Below are 11883 nucleotides of genomic sequence, written 5' to 3' on the forward strand. Positions count from 1 at the left end.
GTGTTTGCCCATGTTTAATGGGATGGTTTTTGTTCAGGGTTTTCAACGATACATCTACGTTTCTCTGATTTGTACAATCAGTTGTGGTATCCTGTTGCACCTGTGCCGATATCTGCACTACTTTTGATGTTGAGGGTTGCTGCAATATAAAAAAAATAAATAACGTGGCATTAATTTAATAAGAGATAATAGTTGGACGTGAGCCTTATGATGACTCTAATAATTTATATATAATTTAAAAGAAATGTACTATCAGTACTGGTTTACTACAATACATTTGAAAATTTAACATTTTTTGTCAGCACCTACCACAAACCTCGCCACAAACCATAACTACCTCAACTGTAATGGGACAAAATACCCCTTATTTGGACCCACACATAAATTCAGCAATCGACTAAATTTTCCTCGAAAGTTTCAATAGTGACCAAAAATATCCATTAGTACCGTCCCAATGACGCCTTCACCTAGATAAAATTGATAAATAGCAGATTTTTAGCGATGGGCCCAATCTTAGATCCATAGGCCAACATTAGGGCCATTTCCCCTATTTATCTATGTCCAAAATCTTGCTTCAAATATTTTGAGTTTGAATATTAACAGTCCATGAACTTGTAGTTTTGTACTACCTGTTACAAATCCGAAAGAAATGCAAAGTCTCTGAATTCTAAAAATTGGTCTAGGTCCGTAAACTTTGTTAGGGGCTGTTCATTAACTACGTAGACCGTTTTTTGGGATTCTTGACCCCCTCCCCCTGCGTAGACAATTGTTTATACATTTTTTTAAATTTGTATGGGCCGTGGATAATTGTCACCCTCCCCCTAAACTGTCTACGTAGTTCATGAAAAGCCCGTTACAAATTTTACCGAGAACTCCAAACTTTTATAGGTCACAAAACTTCAAACGTTTCTCTGAGTAAATTTTTTTAAAAGCCCCAGAATTGAATAAAGAATTTTACAATATTTCTATGTATATATAGAAGAGTTTTTCAAATTTTGTTTTTCTTAATTTGTTTTCAGTCAATCTTGTTTTCAGTAATGAGTACCAATGCTACTGATCCCAGGGAGGCAGCTCCCCCACCTGGACCTTACCTATTGACCCATTAATGGGTACTCATATACCAACGAGACCAACGGCTTTACTTCCCTTCTGAAGGAAGGCGTGCTCAGAGATTTTATGCCGAAGAACATCCCGGTTGCGCTGAGTAAGATTGAACCCAGGCCCATAGGAGTGAGAGGCAGTAACGCTTACCACTACACCACTGGCGCCCTCTAGTTTTCAAACTTAAATTCTAAAAACTATCCCAGTCAAAGAATTTTCATTTCTATTGAAAGATTAAAGACATAAAGATTTAAAGAAATTTTACTATGTTGGAGATTTTACATAAGTTTCCGTCGAGAGGCATAGTTCTCTTTCTAAAAATGTATGGAGAAAACAAGAATTTGGAATGGTAATGGTTCTTAACAACCCATTATTTGTAAGGTCCAGTTCCAAAAAACCATAATACATAAGGTTGAAACTTTATCATTTAACGTTCATGTAAAGTTCCATAACCATTTCAGTTAAAGTTTAGGAGGGATTATAAATAATTTATAACCATTATCGGTAAGATCAAGTTAGTGATGGTTCGCGTTTATGCGGGTAGGATGTTAACCCTTCTTGTTTTCATTATTAAAAAGCTTAAAAATGATAGTGTTGTGTATCGAATATAAAATTTAATCGAACTGGATTTCAATCAACAATGAACGGATGAAAAAGGATATTTCGGGTATTCATACTTGATACTTACTTTTCTCACCGAAAAACTAATGAAGAACAATATACTTCGCAATAACTCGTCCAGTATATAATTAAGAAATCTTGGTACACACTTTTTTGCGCGATTTTCGTTTTTTAGAAACATCAAGACGATTAGACAGAAACTCGCACTTTTATCACACTTTTTAATATGTGAAAACGTGCTTATTTGTCCAGTTTAGTGTGAAATGCGCAATACTATAATTTACAGATTGATCATTTCTGTTTACTTTCGGTAAAAACCATTTTAACAATTCAATTTACATACCTGATTATCACAGTGTAGGTACTGTAGCTGAATATTTTCGGCTCGAAACTGCAGAAGACACAAGTTTGTTAGCACGTCCTGCTTTCGTTTTAAGTTCAGTTTCTTTGCCTGCCGATGTCACCCCGGTAGCTCCTGGTGGCAACGTGTGTCCTTCGTGGTTCTCCAGTTCTGATGATTGTTGCTATGCAGAGAAAAATGGGTAAAATAAGTAAAAGTCTTGTTTCGGTTATTTGTAAATTGCGTAAATAATGTGTATGTAACCTTGAAGGTATGTAGGTATAATTCATGGTCATTACGATTACTGTTGATTATTTCAGCGTTAACGTTTGCAATGATGAATTTGCCTTGCGGACGTTAACATAAACGTTATCGACAATTATCGATTGACAACCCTGGTCCTCACAAGTACCTACTTCAAATCTCAACCGATCAGTCGATAACAACATGGACATAGCTAGAATATATTAGTCATATTCCTGGTCGTATTAGTTGACATACCTGATTGTCACAAGTCTCTGTTTTAATTTGTTGTATTGGCATCGTCTGGCGTTCATTATCGTGTTCTGGGTTCGTTTTTAGCTCAGATTCATTTCCTGATGAGGCGGCTCCGTATCCTCCGGTAGCTCTCTGTGGCAGTGTGAATTCTTCAGTTGATGCTGTGTGTTCTTCGTGATCGTCCAGTTCTGATGGGTGTTGCTATGTGTAAATAGAAAAAAGGATTAATCCCTTTTTGTTACGGTTATTTATAAATTACATATAAAAGATCCTATCTCAAGTCATCATGGATCATTCCATAAAAATTTAGTGTTATACCTGGTCGTCGTAATCAAATTGTTGGTTTGGCATCAATTGAAGAGGCTCCAGGACTTGACTATCATGCTCTATATTTGTTTTTAATTCAGGTCCGTTTCCTGTTGAGGCCGCTCCGTATATTTCGGTAGCTTCCGGTGTCAGCGTGAATATTATGGATGTACTGTGTCCTTCGAGATCCTCTTGTTGCTATATATGAGTAGAGAAACAAGTTTAAAACAAGTAATTCTACTAGGCTATCTAAGGCTCCAATAAGGTGATCCAAGAGACGTTTTTCAGTTGGCCTGACAACTAAAACGCTGTGTGTGTGATTAATCAGTGTTACCAATTCAAGATGTAAATATAAACAAAACTATTTTCAACTTACTGTGAACTGTGAATTGTCAAAACATAAAAAAATATCAGCTGACCGTGGCTGTCTCATGGAATACACGGTCAATGGGAACAACTCAGAGAGAGAGAGTCACTTCTACTCAGTTCTCGCGTAACATTTGAAAAGGGCCTATGTCCAAAATGTAAACAATCCAGAAAATGAATTGTAAATTTTTCCGCCAGTATTTAATTTCTATATAAATAAATTGAAGTATTTTAGGCATTTATATTGTTCACAATAACAATAGTAACTATATCTCAGTACACAACATCCAAAACATGCGAAACGTTTTCAAAAATACATGAAAATCGATAAAAATTTAATATCACAGTAATAAGCCTTTTTGTGAATCTTTAAATGGTTAGGCCCTTTTTGTTAAGCCGTTGTGCTTGTCATCATAAATTGTAGGCCCTTTGCTAAGCCTTTTCTTAACGTCAAATAAATCATCGGCCCTGCCTCAAGCAGTAGGGCCTAGCTTTGATTTGAAATTTTTCAATCATCGGCCCTTCTACGTCGCTAGGCTTATGAATGGAACCTCATCGAACGAAAAAAAAATATATGTTAGGCCCGAGGTTAGGCCGTTTTAGCATGAATGATTGGAAAAATTTCGTGGATCGGCCGTTTTTAAAATCAAGTTATTTTTAATGATTTTTATCGATAATGCGGAACATTCCTATACGACTGGTAGCTAATTACCAGTGCTACAGAATGGTATCAAAAATCGGTTTGTTTACATTTTGATCATAGGCCCTATTCAAATGTTACGCGAGAGTTATATGGATAAATTTCTAAAAACTGCAGGAACTCAGCGCTGAGTATCTGCAGTTTGTTTTTAATTTCACAAAGAACTGAGTAGAAATGTCTCTCTCAGAATTATTCTCATTGGCCGTGTGCCTCATGGAACAGCATAATAGATATCAAGGATAAATTTACAAATAGACATAAGTGTACTATAAACAGTTGTTTGCATGAGCGAGTAAGCAATAACGGACGATTGAAATTTAAATTAAAATGGTGTCAATCAAATATTTTTAACTCAACTGAACAACTAATGTATACAACAGCAACATTCAATTTGATCGGAATCATGAAAATCAGATTCTGCAAAAATATTTAAATTGAACATCTCTTTATCGACTAGGATTGTGAGGTTTAAGAATCTCCGCGTCTAAAGACTGTTAAGGTGACTTTGATCTCTTCGAAAGCATGATAATGCTATATTGGACTTATCTAAAAAATTATGCATGAATATTTGTGCATACTTGAACATCGTTCTCCACTGGTAGGGACTGAGGCATTCCTCTGGTATGATGAGCTGATTCTGTCTCTTCTATTGGATCCAACTCCGTATCAGAGGATTGCAACATGCTTGATGGTGGCGGTGTCTTTTGGATTTGTATAAATGTGCATGATGGTTCCAATGTTGGTATGCACGTACCCTCGCCGATTCCCTGCAATGAAAAAGATTTTTTCAATATAAATAAAATGCAGATAAAGTGAAAATTAGGTAATAATGAAAGTTTTCATTAGTTCATTAGTGCCATGGACATATTTTGTAAAACAAAAACAAAATGATTTTAATCGTCAAATTGTTGTAACTAATAGCTACTTAGGGAAAATTTCCCATATCTAATAATAGTGTTATTTTTCGAGGGACGGTTTGCAATAGCAAAAAATTAATGATTGAAGTAATTGTTTACAAAACCACACGTCTATCTGAATATATATTTTGATGTATTTTTAAGGTTCAGTCCAAGGTTCTACCGTTTCAACTTCCGGATCTAGTTGTGTTCTAACAAACGACAGGAAAATTGACACTCCGATGCAAAAATTAATCAAGTAGCCCACTAGTGTAGCGGTGGTGTGGTATCACCCAACATCTTGAACAAAATGTTCACTACTTACACTGAATATACTATTTATACTTGCCGTTTGTAATTTCCAATCAGATATCGCCTGATACACAGTAGCCGCATCAATATTGTGATCCTCCAATAGAGAATTCCAATCATCCGTGGTAAGGGTGCCAAATGCATCAGCCGGAAGACCGTGATCTAAAAATGCAGAATATTATTCACTTAGTAGTCGGACATTTTCTAGAATCCTACATAATTAAAAAAAAAAGACATTCCGGTTAAAAAATCATGGGGACTTAAACATTATTTGCCTCACCCATTAATGCAACCACAACATCGGCTGGGAGGCCAAGTTTTACGGCCACATTCAAAATAAACATAAAATCTTGGTTGAAAACTCTTACATCCATTGCTTAGGATGATATTTATCATAATTTTCTTGGCATTCAATTCACTTCACACAACTTGCAAAATATTCCACTTTCTACCTAGCTTTCTATTCGCAGAACTAATTACAAATGGATAACTATTTTTCGAGTACGATGAATAATCGGTTGAACCGTTCGCATCCACATTTTGAATGATTTTCGTAAAGGGGCTGAACCAATACTATTAGCATTTACATTTTGAAAGGCAATAATTAAAACAGAGTGCGATACACATTTCAACTGCCGAAGCGTTCGTTTTGCATATCACGGTACATTCAAAATTCAAAAGTAAAATCATCCGATTTTGAAAGCATCATCATCCGATTGGAGATGTCATTCGGAAAAAGGATTTCTATGTTTCAATATCAAGGGTCTGAGGAATCATACGAACAGAGGAAGATGTTTTGGTACAGTGTATAAGCGCCCGAAGCGCTCCGTGTCCACGAACCTGGTGCAGTTCACTTCTAACTGTCTGCGATGCATGGATTCAGGATGGCAAGTCGATACTGCGTATATGGATCTAAAAGCTGCATTTGACACGGTGGACCATAGTATCCTGCTGGCCAAGCTGGAGATACTTGGCATCTCGTCAACTGCTGTGGATTGGTTCAGATCTTACTTGGTGAATCGCTATGTACATGTCAAGATTGGCGCGTCGGAATCGGATGTTTTCTCAAACAACTCGGGAGTCCCGCAAGGCAGTAACCTAGGACCGCTACTATTTTCGATCTTTTTAAACGATGTCGCCTTGCTGATACCATTTGGATGCCGCGTTTTCTATGCAGACGATACGAAAATCTACAAAATTATTAAAAGCTTCTCGGACTGCTGGGATCTCCAGAATATGTTAGGTATTTTTGCTGACTGGTGCTCAAGAAATTTGATGAGTCTAAGCATAGAAAAATGTAACATTATTTCATATCACCGAAAAATTAAACTATGTTCTCTACGGACGTTGTCTTGCTCGTGTAGAGCACATAAAGGATCTCGGCGTTACCTTGGACTGCAGACTCACTTTCAGAATCCACTACAATGACATCATCTCCAGAGCTAATCGACAATTGGGCTTTATTTTCAAAGTTGCCGACGAGTTTCGTGACCCGCTATGCCTCAGGTCACTTTACTGCTCGCTTGTGCGATCCCTATTGGAGTCAAATTCAGTGGTTTGGTGCCTTTTCCATGCTAGCTGGATCACTAGAATTGAATCCGTTCAACGCAAGTTTGTGAGATATGCTCTTCGTTTCCTCAACTGGCGTGACCCAACGAACTTGCCACCGTACGAGGAGCGTTGCCGTCTCCTGGGAATCGAGCCATTAGAGGTGAGACGGACGGTCGCTCAAGCTATGTTCGCCGGAAAGCTGCTTACAGGTGACATTGACTGCCCAACACTGCTGTCACAACTAAATATGTATGCCCCTGAGAGGTCTCTTCGTCAACGCGACTTTCTGTTTTTGGAACCACGGAGCCGGAATTATACACAACACGAGCCAATTCGAGCAATCAGCCGGCAATTCAACAACTTTTTTTATATGTTCGACTTCAATGTATCAGCTGACGTGTTTCGTCATCGGCTACTTGGCCTTTTCCGTACCGTTGACCGTAACTATTTAGTTTAAGTTTTATTCATTTAGACAGTATTTGTCAGTTGAATTTTTCAATAAACAATAATAACAATAATAATAATAATAACAATAATCGAAAGCATGTCGGATCTGGTTCAAACGGACGTTATTTATTCAGACCTATCTGCAGCATTCGACAAGTTGAACAACTCGGCATGCTCGGTGTATGCGGTAATCTTCTGAGTTGGTTTCGATCATATCTTACCGGTCGCCAACTAAAGGTTGCCATAGGAGATTGCAGATCAGCTAGCATCTTCGCCACATCAGGTATACCCATATGGGATCGTTGATTTTTATACTGTACTTCAACGACGTGCATCTGGTCATCGAAGCTCCTCGCTTCATATGCAGATGATCTCAAAATCTTCCTACGAATCTGCTCCATTGCTGACTGTCACTTTCTTCAACGTCAGCTGCATGAATTCGCTAGTTGGTGCAGTTTAAACAGAATGGTAGTGTGTTTGGAGGCGAACCAGCCTCAGGATGAAAGCCTCCCAAATACAGATAAATCAATCAATCAGAATGGTAGTGAACTCAGTCAAATGCTCCGCTATTACGTTCTCACGAAAACAACAACCGATAATATTTAGCTATGACCCGCTTGGCTCGACAATATCCCTCTTCAAAGGGGGAGTTTGGTAAAGAGAGATGTTAAAACCGATTTGTACCTTCCTAAAAAGTTGTCCTTGCTCACTTTCTACATTCTATGCACAATTTTCACACGGCCGTACTCTAACGGAACTATCAACACTCTATACTTTCATCTCCTCATCTATCGTATGAAAATTACCACTTTAGTCTGTCATTTGAAATTAGTATCTTCAACTATATCAAATCCATTAAATTTTGAAGTTGAATACTTACTTCATTTTAGTAAGTCTAAGATCACAACATTTTTAACGTCTTGACGTTTCGCACCAACAAAAATGTGGAAATTTAATGAAGTTCTATTGATCTCAGAAAAGCTTGAATTGACTATTGAATTAGTTTAAAAATTTATAAGCGTGAGTGTAGACAAATCCAGGATAGTTTCATGAGGTGCTGAAATAAAATCGAGAACCCATAGAAAGATTCAGTACAGAGTCTTTAAGAAAATTTATGAAAACTTCAGAAATATTTCAGGAACGTCACAGAAATCCAGAGAATTCCAGGGATGTTTAAAGGTGTTTACGAGAATTCCATTTATTTTAAAGCAGAACCGAGATCTTCATTACAGAAACCGGAATTTTCTGAAACTTCGGTTTGCTCAGAGAAAATTTCTGGAACGCAATAAAAATTGTACGAACATCCGGAAAATGTGAGAGTATTTCAAGGGTGTTGCATCATGGAAAATTTCAAAATCTAAAAAAATTCGAAAATTTAGCTAAGTTGATTAGAGAACATTAACGAAGGTCCATTAATTAAAAAAGGCGAAAACTTTTTGCAAGCACCGAGTTTATGGAACTTAAGGGGAGATCCGAGAACTTAAGGGGAGATCCGAGAACTGCAAACACGAAAACTTCGAGAAAGATATTGATCTCGCTAATAAAGCTTAACAAAAAACTTCAAGAAAGAACAGATATCTTCAGAGCAGAGATATTCCAGAGCAGGGAAATTACATAAATTTTAAAAAAGTTTCGAGAAATTCAGTGAATTGTTAACATTTTGGAGAAGATTCATGATCGTTAGGAAAATTGTGAAAACTTTAGGAAGTCCGAAAAAGTTTAGAGAAGTTAAAAAAATGATGAGAAGTGTCTGATGCTCACGTTAGTTCCTCAAACTACAAAAAAACTTCAAGGCAGTTTAATTAAATTCAGGAATATTTTGAAAACTTTCAAGTAGTTATGAAGACCTAAGAATAGTCCATTCCATATTCAACGGAGATTTCTTCGCGAAAATTCGCTTGCAGTTTACTATCTTAGGCTTAGGCTTCACATGAAGTCTAAAATTCCTCAGAAGTACCATGAAAGCAGATTGCAGTTGATGTTTTTCTCATAGATTTTTTTTCCCGAAACTCCCGTGAAATGAAGTTCTTAGAAATTATAATAAAATTCCATGAGCCTTAAAACTGTGCAAGGAATGTGACTCCAGATTCTTGAAAATTTATTGAAGTATTATAACTTTTCAGTTAAGAATTTATAAAATTTGTGGGAAATATGCCTATTCTAGAACCAAAAAAAAAAAAATCATTTGAAGCCTCTGAATTTTAAAAATGTATTTGTTACTGAAGATTAATCCATTCTGGATCTATAAAGTTCAATGTGTGAATGAAAATAACTAGAAATATTAAAGGTTTTTTTTTTATTTTAAAATGAGTTCTTAGTAAGAAAATTATTAAATTTCCTGAGTAATGATTCCCTGATACTTCCAGGTATTTTCAGGAAAAATAAAATTCCCTGCGAATTCCCGGTTTTCAGGTGTTTTCCAGGTAGTAGATACTTGGAGGTTTAGTCATAAACTTTCTATTGAATCTTTCGCTTTAAAGGTTCCTATCGTACATATTTACGTGTTTATGAGATTCTAATTGAATAAAACATCAATCATTTTTTTGGTATGCCATCAGAACGACTTTCTTCGCTTTAGGTCACTTTTTAGTCACTTTTTTACAACTATAAGTCACTATTTGGTCACTTATTTCTTCAACTTGGTCACTAAAATCACTATTTTTGACAGAATTGATCGCTACCAGCCCTGAAACTTCAACGAATACTTTGAAGAATCATTAAAAATTCGAAGAGTATCTCCATAATCTCTAAATTCCAATAATTTTTTTGATTGTATAATAATTATATATAGTACTAGAACAATGAAAATTACAAGGGGATATGTATCAGAAAAAGTCGCATATTTATTAAAGGGTGATACGGTCAAAATTTGGTCAATATCAACTTGACGTATTTCTTTCAATTTTGCATTTAAAAAACCTGAACACCCCTCATTTTGAAGGTGTGTGTGTGTGTAGAATGTTGCTCCTATTTTGATTTTGGAATTCACTCTTCAGTTGTCAAAATGCCGTCCAAGCAAGAAGAGCAGCGTATCAAAATTTTGCTCGCGCATCGCGAAAAGCCGAGCTACTCGCACGCAAAGTTGGCAAAATCGCTAAAAGTTGCCAAATCAACCGTTACAAATGTAATTAAAGTGTTTGGGGAACGTTTGTCGACAGCCAGGAAGTCTGGATCGGGGGGAAATCGAAAACCGAAAGCCGCTGAGACGACAAAGAGAGTTGCCGGTAGTTTCAAGCGAAACCCTAACCTCTCTCTCCGAGATGCCGCAAATAAGCTGGGTGTATCGTCTACAACCGTGCATCGAGCCAAAAAACGAGCCGGACTATCGACTTACAAGAAGGTAGTGACTCCAAATCGCGATGATAAACAAAATACGACGGCCAAAGCGCGATCCCGGAGGCTGTACACGACGATGCTGACGAAGTTTGACTGCGTGGTAATGGACGACGAAACCTACGTCAAAGCCGACTACAAGCAGCTTCCGGGACAGGAGTTTTATACGGCAAAAGGAAGGGGAAAGGTAGCAGATGTTTTCAAGCACATGAAACTGTCAAAGTTCGCAAAGAAATATCTGGTTTGGCAAGCCATCTGTACCTGTGGCTTGAAAAGCAGCATTTTCATAGCTTCCGGGACTGTCAACCAAGAAATTTACGTGAAAGAGTGTTTGAATAAACGTCTGCTGCCTTTCCTGAAGAAACACGGTTGTTCCGTACTGTTTTGGCCGGATTTGGCATCTTGCCATTACGGTAAAAAGGCCATGGAGTGGTACGCCGCCAACAACGTGCAGGTGGTTCCCAAGGACAAGAACCCTCCCAACACGCCAGAGCTCCGCCCAATTGAGAAATACTGGGCTATTGTCAAGCGGAACCTAAAGAAGACCAAAAAAACTGCTAAGGGCGAGCAGCAGTTCAAGGCAAACTGGCTTTCTGCGGCGAAGAAGGTGGACAAGGTGGCTGTACAAAATCTGATAGCAGGGGTCAAGCGTAAGGCCCGGCAATTCGGATTTGGAAAAGCGGAAGCCTAACTGAATATTTTTCCTGAATTTTATACTAATTGAACTTGAAAAAGAAATTTAATTTGATTTTTTAAATAAACGATTTCACCGATTTACACGCGTTTTCCCTTGACCAAATTTTGACCGTATCACCCTTTATAATAGAATTCTGAAAATAGCTAATTGCTAAATCATTGTGAGTTAGCAGCTTACCCGCTTAGCACCTTATGTCAACTGTTATACCAAACGACCATTATTCCAAACGACTATTATGCCAACCGGGGTAGACCCTACCATTGTTGTTATAGCAATAATAATAATGATAAGCACAGTAGTTGTTCTAGCCACCATAAAAAAGACTAACTCAGCTGAAGTTGGCAACTTTCTCACCGAGCTTCGATCCATATCACGGAACAAGCTTCCTCGCTGATCGTTCAATGTACCTTTATCATTAAGCAAAGAAATCTCAAGCCTGCGCTGCACACTTACAAGAGAGTGAGCTGTTATATTACAATCAAACGAATGAAGTGATTTTTCTTTTGCCCTACTCAGAAATGATTGAGAACTTTGTCCCTTTCGCGTTCGCATGTGATAACAAACACGCAAAAAAAAAAAAGAAGCAAGAGTCTCAAACAAAGCAGTTGATTGTTGCTCATGCCAAAGGAACCGGTCTCCCCTTTCATCTGAACTGAAACCAGCAGCGCAGTGGTGGACGATTCTTCCTGACTCGACGTAATGTAAGCTCCACACA

General features: G+C 37.5%; 1 protein-coding gene across 1 annotated transcript in view; it reads left to right on the forward strand.

Moving 5' to 3' along the window:
* The window catches only part of Grip163 (gamma-tubulin complex component 6), a 30429-nt gene extending 18791 nt beyond the window's left edge, over window positions 1–11638 (forward strand). Inside the window, exon 5 of the transcript XR_010517834.1 lies at window positions 11477–11638. The gene's annotated coding sequence lies outside the window, so the exon portion shown is untranslated. The remainder of the gene's footprint in view (window positions 1–11476) is intronic.
* Window positions 11639–11883: the final 245 nt, after the last annotated feature.

The sequence above is a fragment of the Ochlerotatus camptorhynchus genome, unplaced genomic scaffold (genome assembly GCF_037179485.1).
Source record: "Ochlerotatus camptorhynchus isolate MF236.1 unplaced genomic scaffold, CSIRO-AGI_Acam_v1.1 ptg000022l, whole genome shotgun sequence".
Taxonomy (NCBI): domain Eukaryota; kingdom Metazoa; phylum Arthropoda; class Insecta; order Diptera; family Culicidae; genus Ochlerotatus; species Ochlerotatus camptorhynchus.